Genomic DNA, 22,764 nt, shown 5'->3' with positions numbered 1-22,764 from the left:
CACTGTGGACAGGGCAGAAAAAGCAATTAACAGCTTTTAAGAACCTAACCTGTTTTTCAATGTGTTAGTGCTTCTAAAATGCATAGTACTTTTATAAGGTAAAAGTTACTTTATTAGTGTTTTTTAAGAACAGAATTTTCTAATCTCTTGGGCTCTGTTATAATATTTCTTTTGTTAACAAACCACATCTTAGACTTCAAGTTCCACCAGGATGGAGTAGCCCTATTTCTCCTGGGTCCTCCCTCTAATAACTAAAATTGCTGTACATAACACAACAAACATAGCAAGACTGAAAGATGGAAAAAGGGGATGGACATTCTATGGGTCTGGGGACTCAAGGAACAACAGAAATGTGAGTTCACTGAGTTGTCCCCTATTGCTTCCATATATCCAGGACAGGGCTCTGCAGAACCTCTACCTGAAAATGCTGATTGGCACAGAAAAAAATGCTCCAAGAAAAACCTATTCCCCCATTCAAAAGACTGGGAAAGAGTTGCCTAAAAAAAGAAAACTTTTTGTCAATATCTGCCCTACTTCAGCCAAAAACCCACAGAAAACCCGTATGCTTCCCCCATGGTTTTAGCAGGACTGAGAAAGAAGTAATCTTCCTCCCCACCCACCTGACAGAGCAGGGCACTGGATCCCACCACCCAGTGGTGTTGGGAGGACTGAGCATGGAGATGATCTTTCTACCTTGGTCTGCAGAAATAGGCAATGCACTGATTCCCCAGACAGGATGGAAACAGCTGACGAGTGGTGAGCTGAGTGTCCACATCCACCCAGCAGCAAGGAGATTCAATCAGGCTAATCAGTGCTCCTCTTCACTCCCCACCTGCTGTCAGCCAGCCTCAGTGCAGAGCTGAGCTTCGGCCCCAAACCTGCACCAACAAAATGGTGTGAATGATGCTAGCTCCCTACTTCTTGGTAGCAGCAGGACCCAAAGAGGAGATACTCTTATTTATCCTTTTGGAGTAAACAAGTTGGTGCTATTTGGCCCTGCTTTCACTGGGAAGATGTCAGCAGGGCTGAGGAGGAAGGGGAACTTCCACCCCACCCATCTATAACAAGGCAGTGAGAGTTCTCTACCGACTCTGTGGTGGCATTGGCAAGGCACAAAGGGAAACTGCACATACACACCCACTGACCGTTATACCACACCTCAACAGGGGGACTGCCTGCTAAAAAAGAATATTAAATAAGATCTGGGTCTTCATAATATGATATCCAATATCTAAAATGTCCAAATCATCTATATATGATAAACACCAGCATCTAGAATATATTTTTAAAAACTCTCAAAACTCAACAATCAAAAATACCAATGCCTGGCAAATTCACTTGTCATATTAACAATCATAAAAATTTTAACATGAATAAGATAAGATAATCAGTTGATACCAATATCAGATGAATCAGATGTTGGAATTATGACAAGGATTTTAAAGCATCCATAATAAAAAAGCTTCAATAAGAAGCAAAGCTTTGTACACTACTAAAACACTTCCCTCTCCCCTGAAAAATAGCAAAATGCACATTCTTCTCCAGTGCACACAGAGCATTCTCCGGTATAGATAATATAACAAGTCTCAAAAAATCTTGAAAGATTATAACCATACAAAATATGTTCTCCAACAATAATGGAATGAAGCTAGAAATAATAACAGTAGGAAAACTGGCAAATTCGCAAGTATATGGGAATTAAACAACAGAAGCTTAAATAACCAATAAATCACAGAAGAAATCACAGGGGAAATTAGAAAATACTTTGAGATGAGTGAAAACAAAAAGACAACATACTGAAACTTGTAAGATGCAGTGAAAGCAGTGCTCAGAGAGTAATTTATAAATGTAAATTTCTACATTAAAAAGAAAAAGGTACAACTGATTTTACAAAAATAAAAAGACTATTAAGAAAAACCATGAGTAATTTGTATGCCAACACATTTAATAATCTACATGAAATGGATAAATTTCTAGAAACACACAACCTACCAAGACTAAAATAGAAAATCTGAACAGATCTGTTAATAAAGTCAGGAGATTAAATCACTAATCAAAAACCTCCCAACAAAGAAAAGCCCAGGACCAGATGGCTTCATTGGTGAATTCTACAAAACACTAAGGAGAATTAACAACAATCAAACTCTTCCAAAAAATTTAAAAGGAGGAAGAACTTCAAATTCAATATCATTACTATAATATCAAAGCCAGACAAAGACATTATAAGAAAATAAAACTACAGACTAATATTCCTGATGAATATTGAAGCAAATATTCTCAACAAAAATTTAACAGCATGCTAAAATGCTACACCATGAACAACCGGGAATTATTGCCGGAATATAAGGATATTTCAACATTGAAAACCGATCAATGCAATACAACAAATTAATAGAATTAAGGGGGGAAAAAACTACATGATCATCTGGATAGATACACCAAAAGGCATTAAATTTCAGCACTCTTTCATTATAAAAACACTCAACAAACTAGGATTATAAGGAAAGTACCTAGACATAATAAAGGCCGTATGTGAAAATCCCACAGCTAACATCACATTAAATGGTGTAAGACTAAAATTATCCCTCTAAGATCAGGAATAAGACAAGGATGCCTGCTTTTACCACTTCTCAACTGGAAGTTCTGCTCAGAGCAATTAGATAAGAAAAAGAAATAAAAGTCATCCAAATTGGAAAGGAAGAAGTAGAATTATATCTGTACATAGATGACATTATCTTACATGTAGAAAACCATAAATGTTCTACACATACACACACACTCACACACACACACAACCTGTTAGAACTAATAAACAAATTCAACAAAGTTGTGGAATAGAAAATCAACGCACAAAAATCAGTTTTGTTTTCTACACAACTAATAATTAGCAATCAAAAAAACATATTAAGGAAAAACATCCATTTATAATAGCACCAAAACAGAATAAAATACCTAGGAATAAACCTAAGCAAAGAGGTGAAAGATTTGTACACCAAAAACAACAAAATCTTGATACAAGAATTTAAGGATGACACAAATAAAGGGAAAGACATCCCATGTTCATAGATTGGAAGACTTAATATTAAGATGTTAATACTATCCAAAGCAATCTACAGACTAAATGCAATCCCTATCAATATGCTAACAGCATTTATGCAGAAATAGAAAAATCTGATGTAAAATTTGTATGAAATCTCAAGGGACCCAACACAGCCAAAACAATCTTAAAAAAGAAAGTTAAGGCCGGGCGCGGTGGCTCACGCCTGTAATCCTAGCACTCTGGGAGGCCGAGGTGGGTAGATTGCTCGAGGTCAGGAGTTCGAGACCAGCCTGAGCAAGAGTGAGACCCCGTCTCTACTAAAAATAGAAAGAAATTATATGGACAACTAAAATATATATATACAAAAAATTAGCCGGGCATGGTGGTGCATGCCTGTAGTTCCAGCTACTCAGGAGGTTGAGGCAGGAGGATCGCTTGAGCCCAGGAGTTTGAGGTTGCTGTGAGCTAGGCTGACGCCACGGCACTCACTCTAGCCCGGGCAACAGAGTGAGACTCTGTCTCAAAAAAAAAAAAAAAAAAAAAGAAAGTTAGAGGCTTCACACTTCCTAATTTCAAAACTTATTACAAAGCTACAGTAGTAAAACAGTGTGGTATTGGCATAAAGACAGAAATATATACAAATAGAATATAATAGAGAGCCTAGAAATAAACTTCACATATATAGTCAAATGATTTTCAACAAGAGTGTCAAGAACATCCAATTGAGAAAGAGCAGTATTTCCAATAAATGGAGTTGAAAAAACTGGATATCCACATGCAAAATAATGAAGTTAGATTCTCACCTTGTTATATACATACAAATTAACTCAAAATGGCCCAAAGACCTAGATGCAAGACCTAAAGCTATAAAACTCCTAGAAGAAAACATAGAAGGAAAGCTTCATGACATTGGATTTTGCAATGAATTCTTACATATGACACCAAAGGACAGAAAACAAATGTAAAAATTGGGCTATATCAAAATACAGCAAAGGAAATAATCAACAGAGTTAAAAGACAACTCACAAAATAAGAGAAAAATTTGTGAAATATATATTAGACAAGGAGTTAATATCCAGAATATATTAAGAACTCCTACAATTTAACAACAATAGAAAACAAGTAATCTGATATTAAAATGGGCAAAGGACTTGAATAAACATTTATCCAAAGATGATATACAAATGGCCAACAAACATACACAAAGACGCTCAATATCACTAATCATTAGAGAAATGCAAATAAAAACCAGAAAGGGATACAGCCTCATACTCATTATAATGGCTACTATCAAAACACAATAACAATCAACAAACATAAAATGTATTGGCTACGATGTGGAGAAACAGGAAAACTTGTGCATTATTGATGGGACTTTAAAATGATGCAGCCACTATGGAAAATAGGATGGAGGTTATTGAAAACTTAAAAATAGAATTAACCTACAATCCATCAATTCTACTGCTGGGTATGTATCCAAAAGAATTCAAAGCAAGCTCTGGAAAAGACATTTGTACACCTATATTCATAGCACCAATATTCTCAACAGCCAGAGGTAGATGTACTCAAATGTTCATCAATGGGTGAATTGATAAACTAAATGTGATATACACATATAATGGAATACCCTACAGTCTTAAAAAGGAAAGAATGAAATTCTGACAAAAGCTACAACATGAATGAACCTTAAGGTCATTACACTGAGTGAAATAAACCAATCACAAAAAGACAAATACTGTGTGATTCCACTTCTATGGGGTACCTAGAGGAGTCAAATTTATAGAGAAAGAAAGTAGAGTGGGAGTTTCTAGCCCCTGAGGAGAGGAGAAAACAGAGAGGTGTTTAATAGATATGGAGTTTCAGTTTTGCAAGATGAAGAAGGTCTGGAGATTGGTTACACAACAGTATAAAGGTACTTAAAACCATTGAACTGTACACTTAGAAATAGTTGATAAATTTTGTATTATGTGTTTTTACCACAATTAAAAACAAAAATATGTGCATGCTATATATCTGATAAAGGGCTGATAACTAGAATCCATATAGAACTCAAGCAAATCAGCAAGAGAAAATCAAACAACTCCATTAAAAAGTGGGCAAAGGACATAAACAGAAATTTTTCAAAAGAAGACAGACTAATAGCCAGCAAACATAAGGAAAAATATTCAGTCTCTCTAATCATCAGGCAGATGCAAATCAAAACCACAATGAGATATCACTTAACTCCAGTGAGAATGGCCTTTATCAAAAAGTTCCAAAACAACAAATGTTGGCGTGGATGTGGGGAGATAGGAACACTCATACACTGCTGGTGGGACCGCAAACTAGTACAACCTCTGTGGAAAGTAACGTGGAGATACCTCAAAGAGCTACAAGTAGATCTACCATTCTATCCAGCAATCCCATTACTGGGCATCTACCCAAAAGAACAAAAGACATTTTATAAAAAAGTTTCTTACAAAATTAAACACACAATGACCACATGTCCCAGCAATTGCAAGCTTGGGCATGTATCTCGGAGAGGTGCAAATTTATATTCGCACAAAACCTTGTACATGAATGTTCACTGCATCTTTACTTGCAATAGCAGAAAAATGGAAACTACCTAGATGGCCTTCAATGGGTAAATGGTTAAAAAAAAACTATGGTATGTCCATACTCCAGAATACTACTCAGCATTAACAAGGAACAAACTATTAATCTCCAGGGAATTTTACTAAGTGGAAAAAGCCAAACGTAAAAGACCATATACTGTATGATTCAACTTCTATAACATACTCAAAATGACAAAACTACAGAAATAGAGCACAGAATATTATTGCCAATGGGTGGGGTGGGTGGGAGAGGGAGGGAATGGGTTTAGCTATAGAACAACACCAGCGATCCTGTAGGGATGGAAATGTTCTGGTCGTGATATTTTACTACGATTTTGCAGGCTGTTTGCACAAGAAGAAACTGGGGAAAGGGCACAAGGAATCTGTCAGTATTATTTCTTACAACTGCACATGAATCTACAATTATCTCAAAACAAAGTTCAAATAAGAAAGAAAAAACCTAACCTGAATGAGTCTTGTTTTTAAAAATTGTGGTAAAAGATATATAACATAAAATTTACCATGTTAACCTTTTTTAAGTATTCAATTCGACAACTTTAAGTATATTCACATTGTTGTACAACCATCTCCACCATCCCTCTCCTCAATGTTTTCATCATCCCAAACTAAAACTGTGTTTCATTTAAACAACACTCTCAATTTCCTCTCCTTCCCAGGCCCTGGCAACCACCATTCCGCTTCTGTCACTATGAGTTTAACTACTCTAGGTACTTCATACAAGTGGAATCACACAATACTTGTCCTTTGTGGCTGACCTGTTTCACTCGGCATAATCTCCCCAAGGTCCATCTATGTTGCAACATGTGTTAAAATTTCCTTCCTTTTTTAACTCTCGATATTATACCACTGTATGTTTATCCTTAATGGGTCCTGTATTTTTTGCTCTTTGAAGTCTTCATCCCAAATAGCAGCTTTAAACACTGCTTCATAAGTGAACGGTGGAATTTACCCTGGTAGGAGATGGAATGTCTGTTAGACACCAGAGGGGCAACAACTCACTTGCTTTAGTTCATTTGCTTTCTAGTAGACCACCAGAAACCACTTGAAAAGCGTGAAACCATCTGAAAGCCGATATCTAATGTCCCAGCAGGGGTTTGCAAGCCAGGGAAAAGTTGAGAGCAAATGAAAATCTGGAAGTCATGAGAGTGAAATCAAATAGAAGCTAAGGGTTCCAAACAGAAGCTCGAATTTAGCAACCAGATAAAAATATGTGCTATTCAGCAGTGACGTGAAGCCTGCAGATTTAAATTAGTAAGAAGAATAACACTGGCAAATGGCAGTAAAAATGATATATAAAATATAAAACTAAAGACAAAAGTTCCATATCAACTCTAGCTATTCACAAGCAGAAGAAAAGATTGTAGGAAAACAGTCTGTAATGTAACGGTTATCGTGGTGTAATGTAGTTCAGGAAGAGAATCTTCAATACCTGGCAGTGACATCTTATGTAGCAACTGCGGGTACTTTGAGGTTTACCTCAGGCTTGGAATACACATTTATTTAAAAACTAAAAGCAGCTTCCTGTGGCTGCCCCTTCATACTTCTTCAAAATGCAATCACATCAGTATTCTTCCCATTTTAACAATGGGGCATTCAGGCTAAGAAAATCAAATAACTTGAGGTTATCGTTCAAGATGGCTTGACTAGTTACAGCTAGTGTGCGCCTCTCCTACAGAGAAAAATTAAAATTAGGGAGTAGATTTTCATGCTTTGAATAGATAGTCAAAAAAAGAACACTGGATTCCAACAGAGAAGTGATAGAGGCTGAAAAAGTAGAGAAGAATGAAGACCGATACCCTGTTCAGCCAGGGTCAGCAGGAAGACAGGAAAACCTACCCGAAGCCAAGAAAGCCTGAATAAGAGCTTCCTGGGTTTCCATCTTTCTGCCAGGGATGTTTGGGACCCTGGCTCCCTCTAAGCCCTCATGGGACCACCAGACTGAGGCAAGGAACTTCTCAGAGGTACACAGAAGCACTGCTTGTATTCAAGGGAAGCCCTACAAGCATTAGAGACCTAAGAAGCAGCGAGTCCCACAGGCTTCTGAACACAGCCATTCAGAGAGCACAGCCCACAGAGATCTCTGTCTGTCCTGCTCCGGGGCCACCACCGATGCTGTTGCAGGGCCCAGGAGGGAGCTGGAAATCTGGGTGCTTTTTTCCTGCCAAAGGACAAATACTGCTGTGACTGCTGAGGGAAGGAGGTACAAGCAAGCGGCTTTTGTACCCTCAGCTGCTTGACTCCACTAATCTCCCTGAGAGGGGCCCACCCTGCCCGGGGGGTAGGCTCGCAGTGCATCCACCCTTCCCCTGCCTGAGCACGATGCCAGGCTAGAGGATCACCCCACCTCTCTCTATCACAGCCAGCACCTGAAACCAGGGAGGCTGGAGGATAAGTTCACCAGCCTGGTCTCAGTTTAATCCCCCCAGGACTCAAGCACGCCATCCAGGGGCCTGGGGGCTGGTGGTTACCTAACCTAGTCCATCACTGCTGGCATCTTGAACACTCCAGTTGACCCACATTTCCAACAGCACCACAGTGGGTGCTCCCCTGCACAAACCTAAAGGCCATGCGCCTCTCCCTCTCCACATGGAGCAGCAGCGCTCCCACAGAGGAGAACAGGCAAGCCACAAAGCTGTCAGAAGTTCTGCTCTGAAACCACTTAGGCAGAGAGCTGATGGAAAGGCACTTTCTGCTGACCTCAGGGACAGTGTGGCCTGAAGATAGCTGACAGGGTTTGACTGAACTGAGAGTCACAAACCTCAGTGCAGGGATGTGATAGGGACTGGGATAGCTTTCCAATCACAGACTAGTCCTTTGTCTGAGACAACAGAGATCCCCTCAGAGTAAACAAAGTTCAGCACCTACCCACAGCCTCTGCTACAGCTGGCTCTTACCTGTAGGTGCCCTACTGGCCCTGGAGGTTGGAACACACAGCCCAGTGTGATACCTCCTCCCAGAAAGGGAATGTGTTGAGAATGAGATAAGCTTCCTGAGACCTCTGCAATTCCAGAACTGCAGAAAGGATTGAACCTACTCATATACCCAGTACATCTCTGCTACAGTCAGCATCTGAGAAAGCACTGCACAAAGGCTGTCTATAACCAAGAACTCACACAGAGCCTTGGCCTCCGAAAGAACCCAAAATCAAAGCCAAACAACCAAACATAACATGCAATATAGTCATACTCTCAAGGGGGAAAATAAAACGTAATTAAAAAAATAAAAAAAGACTCATCCAAATGAAAGTAAATTCAAAATTAGGAAGTGAAAGTTTCTCCAGATGAGAAGGAACCAGCATAAGAACCATGGCAGTATGAAAAACAGGCTGTTCAACATCCCCAAAGGACTACAATAGCTCTCCAGCTATGGATTAACCAAAAGGAAACTTTTAAAATGACAGGTGTGGAATTCAAAATATGGATTGCAAGTCAGCTCATTGAGATCCAAGAGAAAGTTGAAAACCAACATAAAGAAACCAAAAACAATGAGTGCACTGCACACCGTTTGGGGAATGGTAACACTGGAAGGTGCTGACTCGGGAAGGGGGGGTGGGGAAGGGAGGGATATATACCTACAGGATGGGTGCAACGCGCACTACCTGGGGAACAGACACGCCTGGAGCTCTGATTTGGGCAGAAAGGCGGTACATGGACAACGTATGTAACCTGCAATTCTGTATCCCCCATAACAATAAGATGAAATTAAAAAAAAAAAAAAAAAGAAACCAAAAAAAAAAACAAATGAGGATATGAATGAAAAATTCACTAAAGAGATAGATATTTTTTAAAAAAAACAGACCTTCTGGAAATGAAAGATTCATTTAAGGAATTACAAAACACAGTGGAAAGTTTTAACAATTGACTAGACCAAACAGAAGAAAGAATTTGAACTGTTACAGGAGAAGGAAGTAAAGGATACTACAATGGCTTTGCTTATCTAGAGCCATGCACTTATCAAGGAAAATACTAACATACCATTTCATTTATTCTCACAAGAGGATATCCTCACCTGTAAGGGAAATTGTCATTATTCCTAGCATAATATATTTATATTATTACCTGAGGCTTAGAGAGCTTAAGTACCTTTCCCAAAGCCAGTTGGTGGAGACTCCAGAATGAGAACCTCCAGCGGGGCAAGATTTCATTCTGTTAATAGTACTTCATGCTGCAGGGACAGAAGAGGCACAGGCTATGAAAACCCATTCGTTGCCATTGAAGAGAACACAGGGCCAAGGGGTTAACAAAGCGACATTCTAAGCACAAAGAATAAGACTTCTTTTCTGGACTCAAAGCATTGCTATTTTTCTTTGAGCTATCTAAGAATTTGATGGTCAATAAATATTAAATAATGTCAATCATTTTAATCCTAGTTCATGCAGGGGTAAAAGTATGAATACTAGCACAAGAAGTTTTTGTTTTCTGTGAAAATGTAGTATCTTATCTGAGTAATTGCAAGGCATGCTGAAGGCTGTATGAAATTCAAAGTTAAGACATGTAGTTGACATTAAAAATAAAAGTCATGCAAGAGCTTTAAAAAATAGCAACATTCTCCCAAACAGCTTCTAGTGATATATATAGAAAAGAAGAAGAAGAAAATTCTTTTTCCCCACCTTGTCTATGTTCTTTCATAATGCAGTTTTATTTTGAGCTTAGCTAATGTGAATCAGCAATTCAATGTTGAAAATCCCACAACAAATACCCTTTATAAAATACTGCATTGACTTAGAAAATCCTCTTGGCTCCGTCCTCTCTCATCATGACTGAGTCTATTAAAAGTTGTTCAGGTTGACCTCTCACAAAGACAGCAATTACTAGGGAAGTAACTCCCTGTGACAATTCATGTCTCTACACATTTCTGAGAAGTGTCATTTTCTCAGGCAAGAAAAAGGTATTCTGTCATCCAACATGAACTTCCTATCTGAGAAGTGATTTAACAGCCTTTCTTTCAAATCTGCTAATAGTGGCTGGTCCCCATGCACGTAACTAAATGCTGTAATTACAGATGGATGGTGAAAGGACATGATTTTCTTGTCTCCTTTCCCCAGAGTGATTGGGACAATAAAAGGTCTGGAAATAAGTGGATGTCTATGTGGTTACTGCAGGTTAATTTCTACCCATATGAAAATTACTTGGATTTCCCATAACGTCCTTTCGGTAAACACCTGGAGGTAAGTGTCTGCAGACACAGGCATGGCCTGCCCATCAGTAGGTGTCCTGGGTAATCTTGTCTGCTGTCACCTCTACCTGCCACACCTTGACTCTAACTTGTATTGAAATCATGGTTTATGGTAAACAGAATCCAATCTCACAATTGCACTAATTTTAATCATATACATAACAAAGAACTCTAATCTGTACATATGAGATCCATGTTCTAAAAGTGGAAATACCTGTCCAAGAAAAGCCAGCAAGCAAAGCGTGCGTTTTGCTGACCTGGGTCCTTTGGTTGTTAAATAATGACTAGGATTCCCAGTAGTCCAGCTGTCTGCAAGCGGGGCTTGATGAAAGGGGTGAGCGCAGACAGTTGTCTCCACCCTCCACCCGGCTCCCAGCTTCTGCCAGCCCTCACGGTGGCCTTCTTGTCAATTCTCTCTGCCAGAGCGGTAGATACCAAGTGCAGTTGCATCACAGGCCTGTCACACTAAGGAGAAAGTGATTCGGTAGTCTCTACCTGGAGATAGGAAAACCAAGAGACTAAAGAGCAGATCTTAAATATCAGTCAGTTTATACAGAAATAAATTAAATAATTTAGTCAAAGACATAAGCTATTACTAAGTCATGGAGAACCCCCCAAAACTAAGCTTCCTTCCTCTTAACATTTTCTTCTCAATTGTGCCTAGTCTTGTCTGATAGTATCTGGTTCATTTCTCATGTTATTTTATTAAAATTTTGTTATTTTAAAGCATACTTATTTTATAGTTTCTGTCTATTTTACCCTTATTATCTGAAGCCCTCAGAGAAACCTCCTGCTATTCATTTGCATTGATGCTTGCTTATTGCAGCTTGTGACCTCATATGCTTTATAATTTTGGATTGTGAGTACATTTTCAGTAGAGTTCTATGTATGGGGATCAATGCCACCTGTGTTAAGAAGGTGTGACTCCAAATAAGGTGTGCATTGGCTTGTGTGAGCACCTCAGTGGAGTTTCCAGCCTTTTGTGTTAATTTTTCCCTTTGGAGGATTTAGGATCATAAAATAACCTAAATTCAAACTTTAAATCCATCTTCATGGAAAGCTTGTGAAGTCCAAATTCTCAAGGGGGTTCCGGATGTGTTTTGTTTTGTTTTGTTTTGTCCCACTAAGCCCAAACTGTGAGAGGTAAGCTTGCATATTTCCTCCCTCTATCAATGAGTAAGTGCTTTTTATTTGAGGCTTCCTTTAAGGGTTATACCTTCCAAAGCCTGGGCCTAATGCAGGGTTCTCTATTCCAATCTTCCTTCTTGATTGGGTACATGATTTCCCTTTTTATGGTCATTACATATATGCTTCTTGGTCATGGAACTTGGCAAAGTTCCCACAGTAGCTATGGTTTTGTGCCCACTGATCACTGTCATTAGTCATTTTCCCCTTGCTTTTCGCCCTTGGAAATTCCCCTTACTTTCTTACAAGCTCACCTCTGCATTTAAAAGTATATTTGTTACCTTTTTTTTTTTTTTTTTTTTTTTTTCAGTTTTTCTAGGTGTCTTGGAAGCAGAAATGTTTCAGATCACCTAATGGACCAGCTTGTTGTATACAGTAGCCCTACTGTTCCTCTAACTTCCCTACCTTCCCCCACCCACATCAACATACACACACACACACACACACACACACACACACGCACACACACCACTGGCCCTTAATGTCTCATTTTTATTCTGCATTTTCTGGTGGCAAATTATCCCAAAAGTAATTCCCATTTATTCTATGACCAACGACATCTTGTGCAATGTTCAGATGGTTTCCTTTTCTGTATCTACTTCTATTTTATCACTCACTGGTACCTTCCCTGGAGGAATGGCAGGGAAGAGAATTAGATAAGCATTGACAAGTTCCATTTCAACAGGGCTAATAAAAAGATTTCATGGTAACAAAACTCTAACAGGAGCTTTGTGATCTATCTGAGGATCAAGTCATCTGTTTTCCCTATTTTTAGCTATGAATTATTTAGAAATCACTAAGTCTCTTTAGTATAGATAAGTCTCTTCTTATGTGTGTACATGTCTCTTTCTAAGTGTATTTTGCTCACTGCACCTGTCCAAGGGAAAAAAAAACCTCATTACTGGACCCATGAGAATAGCAGAAGATTATCTTTGGTTTTTTTGTGTATTGAAAGGAGGGAAAACAACTTTTATCTCTGGATTCTACAGACATGCCTGGCCTTTAGGAGACTTGTAGAAACAAGAGAATTCCTTTGTAGTATATTTCTAAAGTGACTGAGAAAACAAAAATGGCAGGCAGGTCACCAGGCATGTGTTTGCACTCAAAACATATCATTAAAAGTTGAATATTCTCCTCAAGAATGGTGAGCTGGGAGCCTGATGGGTCCTGCTCTGCACAGATGTAATCAGAGGGTTACAGCAAGACAGAACTCAACACGTCTCAGTGCTAAGAGCTGGAACAGTCTGGCTCTGTAGTTCAGTTCATGAGAGGAGCCTGTGTCGTCTTTGTAATGACAGGTCCAGGCTTTGGTGGACTCTGATGTGTTTCCCTTCCGCCGCACCCTAGTTCCCACGTCTTCTGAATTTATGTCTTCTTCGACTTTATCCCTATTAGTCTTTAAACGCCTCATAGAGTTTTAGTTTTTTTATTTTGTTTTGTTTTCTAATATTCTGTTATTCAGAAAAAACAATGAAAACAATGGTTCTCAAACCTCAGCATGCATACCTGAGGTTTTCTTTCATGTAAACTGAGAATATACTTTGTTTTATTTCGTTTTTAACCATAAGCAACCCAGGGGATTTTAATGCAGATGGTTCTGTGGAATAGTCTTTGAGAAACTTTGCATTTGCACAAGGAAAGAAAATAAAACAAAAATATTTTTTCACTGGAAAACATCAATATAGTAACCAGAGCAACCTTCTCTTAAAATAATCATGAAACACCACAAAGAATATCACAAGTGGTGATTAAAATAGAAACACATGAATTCCTTCATCTTAAGCAGCCAGTTGCACTTAGATAAGGAAAAAATTGCGGTTTTCTCCTCAGTATTAGTTTGGAGTCAGTGCCCAGGAGGGCATTTCTAATCTAATTATTAATATCTAATGTAATTACTCACTTAGTAATATAGTATAGAGATCCCCTTGGCTTGGCAAGGAGTGAGGGATGATATAGTTTATTCCTCTTATGGAAATTCCAGGCAGCTTGATTATAAATAACCTCTACTTGCTTTTCAATAAAATAATTATGACATTTGCTATATGTCTTAAATGAGTTGAAGTTGTAGATACTCAAAACAAGGATCATTAGTTAATCACATAATGTGTTTCAGGAAGTATATTACGTACTTTATCTTATTTTAACTTCACCATAGGACAAGTAGCACTATTCTTGTTTTGTAGATAATTCTTGTTTGTAGACAGCAAACACTTGTAAAGCCCTCAACGTCCCAGTTCTTACTAAATGCTTTATATGTATGAAGTCATTCATCCCTCAAAACAACCCGATGGCAGAGTGGAGGGAATCCCAATACTATCTCCATCTTTCCAGATAAGAAACCAAGGCCCAGAGAGATTAAGCAACCTGCCCAATGTTGCAGAGATAATCCATGGTGGGACAGTCATTCAAACGAAGGCTGTCCAGCCTAGATTCTCTCTCTAACAGCTGCAGCTGTTCTAAAACTTAAGAGTGCATCAGGACCACCTGGAGGGCATGTGAAAACACAAAGTTCCAGGCCCCACCCCCAGAATTCCTGATGCAAAAGGCTTGGGTGGCAGCTGAGGTTCTGCACTTATAACCAGCTCCCCAGCAATCCTGATACTGCCCCTCCAGCAACCACACATTGAGGACCACTGCACTAGACTATAGTGCTTATCAGATATTTTTTTATTTTTTATTTTAGAGTGAAGAAGTCACTAGCTGAAATGACTTCTTTCACTACTTAAAGTTAGACCAAATTTGTAGGTGAGGTTCAGTCTCCCACAAGACACCCCTTACTTCAGATACCAGTTGCAAGCTTAGGAGTTTCCAGGGCCCTAAGCTTCACCTTCACTTCTGACCACCTGGATACAAATACGGAGATTTCTCTATGCCCTCCTGTTCATTAACTCATTAGAATGACACATGGAACATAGGCAAGTCCCATACTTATGACTGAAGTTTTATTATAGGTACAAAGATGCAAATCAGGAAGTCCAAAAAGGGACGGATAGGGTAAGATCTGGGAGGGTCCCAAATGTGAAGCTTCTGGTGTCACTTCCTGAGCAGTCATTGTGCATCACCCTGCCAGCCCACTGATGTGTAATAATACACACAGAGTACACAGTCACAAGGGAAGCTCACCCAAGCCTCAGTGTCCAGAGTTTTTATTGGGAGTTCATTATATAGTGTCAGCTGAAAAATGACAAGGTTCATAAACTTGGAAAGCAGAGCTTTATTTCTCATAAATGGTTGCTGCCTGTAGGGTAGCCATTCTGACAGGCTGGGAAGCCACAGTCTTGGGCAGAAGCCAAGAGCGTGCACTTCAAGGGAAAGGCAACAGGAATATGAATTTATGCTAAGCAGGGTGGCCAAATATACCATAGTCAACAAGCTGTAGAAATCATGAGTATTTATGAAAGGAAAAACATGCACATGCACAATAGATCTTCATGCTCCCTGGTGGGGGATCCATTTCCCAAAAATGTTGGCCTTATCATCATCCAAGGGTGGAGTTTTCAGCCCTCTGACATCAAAAAGTGAAGCAGAGGACACAAAACCCCTCACTGTACATCCACAATAGATTGGCCAGGGCCACTCCATGGTCAGTAGCCTCTTATCAGGAAAGAATGGTGGTCAGTTGTAGTGCCACAACCACAAAAGGGAGGAGCAGCATTAGGCGGTTAGTTGAAATCAGCAGTAGAGCAAGTCTTCCCAAAAGGCTGGTTCTGTTTAACCCACAGCAAAGAAAACCTAATGGCAGTTAACAAGGGTCAGGGTATTACGAGGCGTGTCTGACCTCCCATCCTCTCATGTCTGTGATTTTAGGTTTTAAGGTTTCTCTGGGATCCCTTTGGCCAAGAGGGGTCAGTTCAATCAGTTGGGGGGGTCTTAGGATTTTGTTTTTGTCTCTCAATAGGCATGATTGATTGAATTATTAGCCACATGAATGAACTCGGTCAATCTCCAGCCTCCTTCCTCCCTGAGGTTGGGCCAATATCATGTGGCCCCAGACCCCAGCCCTCTAATTATTAATACATGGTTGATCTTTCCAGCATGGCCAGACCCCATTCTGGGTCTCCTGCTCATCTCCTTAGCAGCAACTAGCAGGCCTTGCATGAATAACAGACACTCCTCTCATTCTCTAAATTTCAAGGGTTTAGAGGCTTCCACCCAGGAATAGGAGACAAAGACCAGACAAATTCTTTATCACACAGAACTGGCCAAAGTCGTTCTTTTAGCAAGAAGCTAGTAAGTGTTCAATTAACTTGCCCGAAGTTAAAACACGGTAAGTGGCAGGGTCATGACTTGAACTTATGTCTTCCAGATGCAAAGGCTCAGGCTCACAATTGTTATATTTTCTGGCTCCTATTAATTTTTCATTGTAGTGAAAATCCATTGTAAGGTATTAGCCAAGTAGGTGATGTTGGAGGTCTGAGTGGCGAAGGGAAAGTGCATATCTGGGGAATTATAAATTGTCCCTGCCAAGATTTACACTGAATTTTTTAAAAAATGTATTATTTTCCTACATCCCTCAAAGGGTAAATCTTTCTCACTGTGTTTTATTTTTTCGTCTGTCTGAGCAGCTCTAACAACACTGCAGCTAGTTAGCATATTACCTGCCATTTTAATTGCCATAATTATCACCAGCAGATATCCTTCCTGCTCAGTTTCACAGCATTGCTATATATAAGTCAAGTGAAGCCCATCTGTGATCTGTGCTGAGTTGGGCCTCCAAATGTTGGTGCAATAGATTCATGAGCTAATTATGAGTGGCCTATATCTCAAAGTGGCAGCGCACTTTCTCCAGCACAATTACTTTCCCATTTGGTTCCATGATAAGACATAAATAAAATATAAGGAAGTAATAAAGGCTAACATTTATTGAGTACTTACTATGTTCCAGGCACTGTACCTTATATATCTTACCTCATTCAAAGATCATAACCACCATATGAGGAAAAATAGTATTATTGTCATCATTTTCCAAGCAAGGAAACAAAAGTACAGAAAAGTTAAGAAAATTGTCACCTGTACATCTTGTAGACAGCAGAACCAATACTTAAACCCAAATGGTATTCCTCTGGAACACACACCCTTAACCACCCTTAAGGACTCAAGTCTAACTAATATCAACACTTACTGCTGCCATTACTGCCTGCAAACTAATTATCTTCATATTTGTGTGTTTGTTTCACTAAATATGACCTCTGTGATGGAGAATATTCTAGAATGGAAAAGAAAAAACAATGGAAGATGAATGTTAAAAGGGAATTTGTCCATTGAAATTTCTAACAGCTAATATCAGTACAGTCTGTCGGTTATTACACATTTTTCAAAAGTGAGGATTTAAGATCAATTCCCGGGAATCATTTCTAGACAATGAAGTCCATGGAGACCATAACTGAGCTATATCCGTCTTGCCTACTGCTATTTCCAAAGGGCCAGACGCAGTGCCTGTGAAGGCAGACTTTGTTTTAATTAAAACCACCATTGCACACGAAGATATTCTGCATGGAAACATTGCCAACAGTGGCACCTTTATGTAACCTTTGTCTGATAATTTCGTTCCCCATGAACTGTGCATTCCAAGGATATAGTACAGCTGTCACCGAGGACATTAAATCTGGGGCATTCACACCAGCTGCACTGACAGACTGCAACCAAAAGCTGCAGGCACCATCCCTGCCAGGAGCCAGACGTCTGCATATTATCTCTGTGGCCTAAGGATGGTCAGATGGGCATTTAAATGACCAGCTTTTAATGCCTCTTACTCACTACTTTGGGGTTTGCTGTGGGAAGGCATTGGAACATATTAGTGTGCTGATAGGAATTATTCTAAAACCTGTCAAGTGACTCTACTCTGTGACATTTGATAAGAAGAATGAATATAAAATGTGAAGCCCTGAAACTCTTGGGAGAAAAAAAACTAATGTGTTTACATCTCATAAAGAAGTTGTACATAGCCACAGAGGAGAGTTTTATTAGCAGCCGTGCCTGCCAGGTAATATTTTCAAAACAATCCTTGAGTTTGTGTTTATATTACAAAGTCATAATGTCTCTTCTAACAATGGTTTTTTATTAACTGTCTTAGTCCTCTTCATTAGGAATTCATTTCTGGCCTGTCAGCGCACACCAATCCTAAGTTTGGCTTATCAGGATGGAAAGATGTCAAAAAAATGAAATGCTGGTTCAATGATAAATAAAGTAAAGCTCACACTGGAAAGCATTTGCTAATGTAGAAATTCAGTAAATACAGCATGTGTTTTCTTTAAATACCGCAATCTGACAGTCGAGCACTCTATTCACTTGGTATTAACAGCCTCTAAGTGTTTAAGACAACACAGAGAGTTCCATTACACAGCAACTTGGCGATAAAATGGAATCTGATCCGTTCACGCAGGCTGCCTTTCAGCAGGAAACGTGCACGGGCTTCACCGCTTGGACCGGGGATCTGCTGCATGGTCAACGTGCCTGGAAGCTGAACCATGCCCTCGTGTACCCCTTGGCACTGTTAACGCAGTCACACTCCATTAGACACGCCGCTCTCTGTATAACAGACCGGTGCTTACAACTAAAGTCAAACACGGCATTCAAATATAGCTGTGTGTTGAATGGAGAACACTCACTTTCTATTTTACTAATGCTAGGCACTTATTTTAGCCAGTGTCATTTACAATATGCCATTCATTTTACTAGAAACACTGGGCCGATTGACCTTCTGATGCACAGTTCCGAGTTTAATATTTAGAGGGGAACTTATGAAGAAAGTGGATCATAAGTTGGCTATGAGAGTCATTACGAGGAATTTCCCCTCTTAATGTAAATTGTACCATTTTCCAGATACAGACAGCCAAATGTCCTCACTGATGCATTCGATAACAGTCAGGCCAGTTCTGGGATGGATATCATTTATCATGAAGACCGTAAACCTTCTCAAAAATATACGTACAAAGACATGACTTGTCAGTATGCACAACTTTAAATACATTTTTTAGGCTTGCAGCTTCTTGAAATAATGAACCTTCGGTTTCCACGTAATACATAAATAATTATGTTTTCACAAGAGTTCCTGGCATCTAGATTCCAATATGAAATGTCAACACTTGACACGGAAAAGTGGAGAGCGCAAGGAGGGACGTTTTGCTTGGTTTCTGGAGAACACAGCGAAGCCTTAGTTCAGGGAGAGAATTCTGTGGGCTCACAGCTGCCCTTGTGTGCAAAGGACCTGACAAAGAAGCAATTGTCCCGCAGAAACCCTGTTTGGTGGTGTTAGCCCAGCTGACGGCAGCTGCAGGCAGGAGGCCCGTCTCAAGGGCTCTGTGGGCAGCAGGTTGGGCACAGTGGCCATCACCATTTACTGGGCCCTGCGAAGAGGCTGCACCTGGCCCCGGGCAGAAAAGCCTGCTTTGTGCAGCTCACCTGGCCTGAGTAAACTGAGTTCTCAAGCTTCTCATGCAAACTGGAATGCAAAACAGTTTGGTTGGGCCATGACTTCATTTCGATCATAACCCCGCTGCCCCCAAAACGCTGCTGGGTATTGGTTGCGTGGTGCAGCCTCCAGATCTTAGGAGACGCTTTCTTGCTCTGTATAGTTGTAGTCAAAAAAGGAGGAATCAGTAACTTGCACACAGCCAGTGACTCCTAGTTCTGTTCCACGAGCAGAACCCTCGTATCTCTACCCTGAATTCCTCTCACTGTGATTCTCTCTCTAAGGATATCTATCATGCTGCTTACTTCTCAAGAGAAGAAGTATCTTCTACAGAAGAGCCTAACCTTATGGAAGAAACCTTAAAAATGAATGATTTGTTTAATTTTGCTACAGGCAAAATCATATCTAGGGTTGCCCTAATATGTATGGCTTTAGATATAAATTCAAGAGAAATCAAACAAAAAGCATGTCCCCTAGATGTCTTTTCTGGATAACAGAGAAATATATCCTTCTATTCTGCTTACAGGAACAGGATTAAAACAATTTGATCTTGGATATAATTAAAAATGAAACAAATTAAAACTTAAACTAATTTAAGTAATCGTTACATTTTAAAATAATTTTAAAACTCTAGTTAGTTTTTTACACAGCTAAGAGTGCACATGTCTGTATTTAGCAGAAGGCTTACATTTTTGGACATACAAAGTAGGCTCAGAACCTCCCCTGGGAGTGGAGAACTAGACAGCTTTGCATAAGAAGGTAGCAGGAGCAGGAGCATTGCAAGATGCTGTCTGATGGAGAGACAGGAGAAAGGAGGAAAGTGACCAACGAACACAGGGCAACCCAGGGAGAAATGCAGGGTGAGGATGAGTGAAGAATTTTCTGGAACAATAGTGCCAGCTTTCCATTGCAAGCTCTTCTCTCTCTTCATTTTCTAAATCTTTGCAGAGTCCACTACCACAAAAGCCATGTGGTAGGGGGGTTGTGAGAAAGTGGAGCAGGAGTGAACGTCCAGTCCCAAGGGGAGCTGCACAGAATGTCCAGTGTGTGCTGTGGCCACCAGCCATGCATTGTGTGGCCCTCCTCACCTGCTACTGCTGCCCCTCTCCCTCCCCAGCTGCTCCGCACAGAGGGTGTCCCCGCTCAGGGCCTTTGCTGTATCCTGGGCCCTTCCATCACCCGTGTCTTCTCTCCTATGTCATCTCTTCCTTCCCAGCAGCCCCCCCAAACTACCCAATGCCAAAGAGCCCACCCCGGGTCATGACACAACGCCACCCTATCTCATGTCGTTGGTACGACTTGTCACTACCTGGAATTTATTTGTGTATATTTTCTTTCCTAGATTGTTTACCTCCGCATCAACATGTTCAATACATAGTTGCCAAATGAATAAATGCGAAAAGAAGCAGGACACTGAAAAGCCAAAGATAGAATGAGAGCATACTGAGGTTGCAGAGGTAGGCGACAGCAAGCAGTAATTCAGCATAACTCCATCTGCATGAATCTCTGAATGTTACATATGGAACACAAACAAACGCAGTGGAATCTATTTGAATAGTAAAGGAAAGGCTGACCTCAGAAGGATAGAGGGCTTAGGGAAACATGGAATGCATATCTTTTTTTGTCCTAGACCTGGAGCCTTTTTATCCATCCAAGTCTTGTGCAATCTTATCCAGTTCTTATCCATAAGGTGGCTGTTTGTTTTTATGTTCTGTATGTGTAGGGTTTTCCATAGTCACATTCATTTGATAACACTTATGTGGCACTTATTATATGCCAGGCACTTTCAGAGCACTTAATAAGTACTATCTAATGTATTCCCAACCCTTTCAGGGGTTACTATCAACTCTGCTTTGCAGATAAGAAAACAGATTTAAGTAATATCTTGGCTAAGAATACAAGCTGGTAAATGACAGATCCAGGTCCACACCAAGAAGCCCGGTTTCAGAGTATGTTCTCTTAACCACACACGAGGCCGCCTCTGTTATGGAATCATTCAAACAGCATCCAATCTCGATATACACACTGCTGCTAAAAGGCGTCCTTCCTTCCAAAGGCATCCTCTGTCGCGTCACAGGAAAATGCTGCAGAAGGACAAAACCCACACTCTCTACTGTTCCATACTGAAAGGAGAGATCATTTTGAGCAAGCTCATGATCCTAATAATAAAAGGTGGATTTAGTGCAGTCTCAGGTTTACGTTTGTCAGTCAAAAGCTACATATGGCTTCTTGTTTTAATATGTGATGGAAAATTATTGAATAAGTGTGATATCAGTGAATCTGAGAAGTTTTTACCGATACAATGTCTAGAGAAAAACTAACTTCAAGGAAATCCCCCAAGGATGTCCCTAAAAATAACATTTTTAAAATCTGTAAAGGGAACGCATTTATTAAGTCAATGACAGAGCTTTATTTAATGCTACCTCACTCTTTGAAAAGACTATCAAGGCTCTTAACAAACAGTATTTTATCCTGCCATTAAGTTGTTATAATTACTCAGTATTTGGCCAGATGGCAAATAATTTCTAAAGTCAGACCAGGTGTTCAAGAAGCCGAGATAATCACAAAGCTGATGACTGTGGTGAAACTAATTTAAAACGCTGTAACAGTGGCACAGCGGCACTTCACAGGAGGAAAAAAAAAAAAAGGAAAGAAAGAAAAGGTAAGAAAAATTGATATTTTTTGAATATTAGGCAAAAGAAACACAGGTGTGAGAAAGCAGTGTTTAATTCTACACTTTCTAATGCCAACTTTTATGTCAATCAACAAATGCTTTCACGGGTGCAATGTTTATTTGGGGCTGTAAAGGCACACCCACGCTAGACATTCAGAAGGCACCCGTGGCAGACAGTGTCAACTCAAATAAATATCAAACTTGGACACAATCGGACTTATTTTAACATTCCTGTCTCATGCACAGAAGCATGGGTTTCATGGTCACAGCTGGAAGTCGCAGAGTTCTTAATTCATTTTCAAATGAAGAGTTCCCATTAGGCAATCTTCCCAGCGCTCATCCCACACAGATGACCGAAACAGCATTTGGGTCCAACCAGAAGAGAGCTGGGGTTTTTTAATACTTTTCCATAATGGTAGACTCTCAGTAAATATCTCTTGAGGCTCTGTTAGGTGAAACTATTAGCGAACTATGAAGCCCTTCACATTTTTGATAAGGGATCATTTAAAGGAGGCAATGGCTAGATTGGAGTAAACAGCCTTGGGGCTGACGCCTGCCTCTAACGCTGCCTGAGGAGGCCGTGTGATGGGCCGGCTGTGTGACCTGTGCCCAGGGGCCATCCTCAGCCAGGCTTGGTCTAAGTCTCTGATGTTGCCATGTTGGA

This window comes from Eulemur rufifrons, chromosome 19, assembly GCF_041146395.1.
Source record: "Eulemur rufifrons isolate Redbay chromosome 19, OSU_ERuf_1, whole genome shotgun sequence".
Taxonomy (NCBI): Eukaryota; Metazoa; Chordata; class Mammalia; order Primates; family Lemuridae; genus Eulemur; species Eulemur rufifrons.
The sequence above is the reverse complement of the archived record's forward strand: the minus strand, read 5'-3'. Positions refer to the sequence as shown.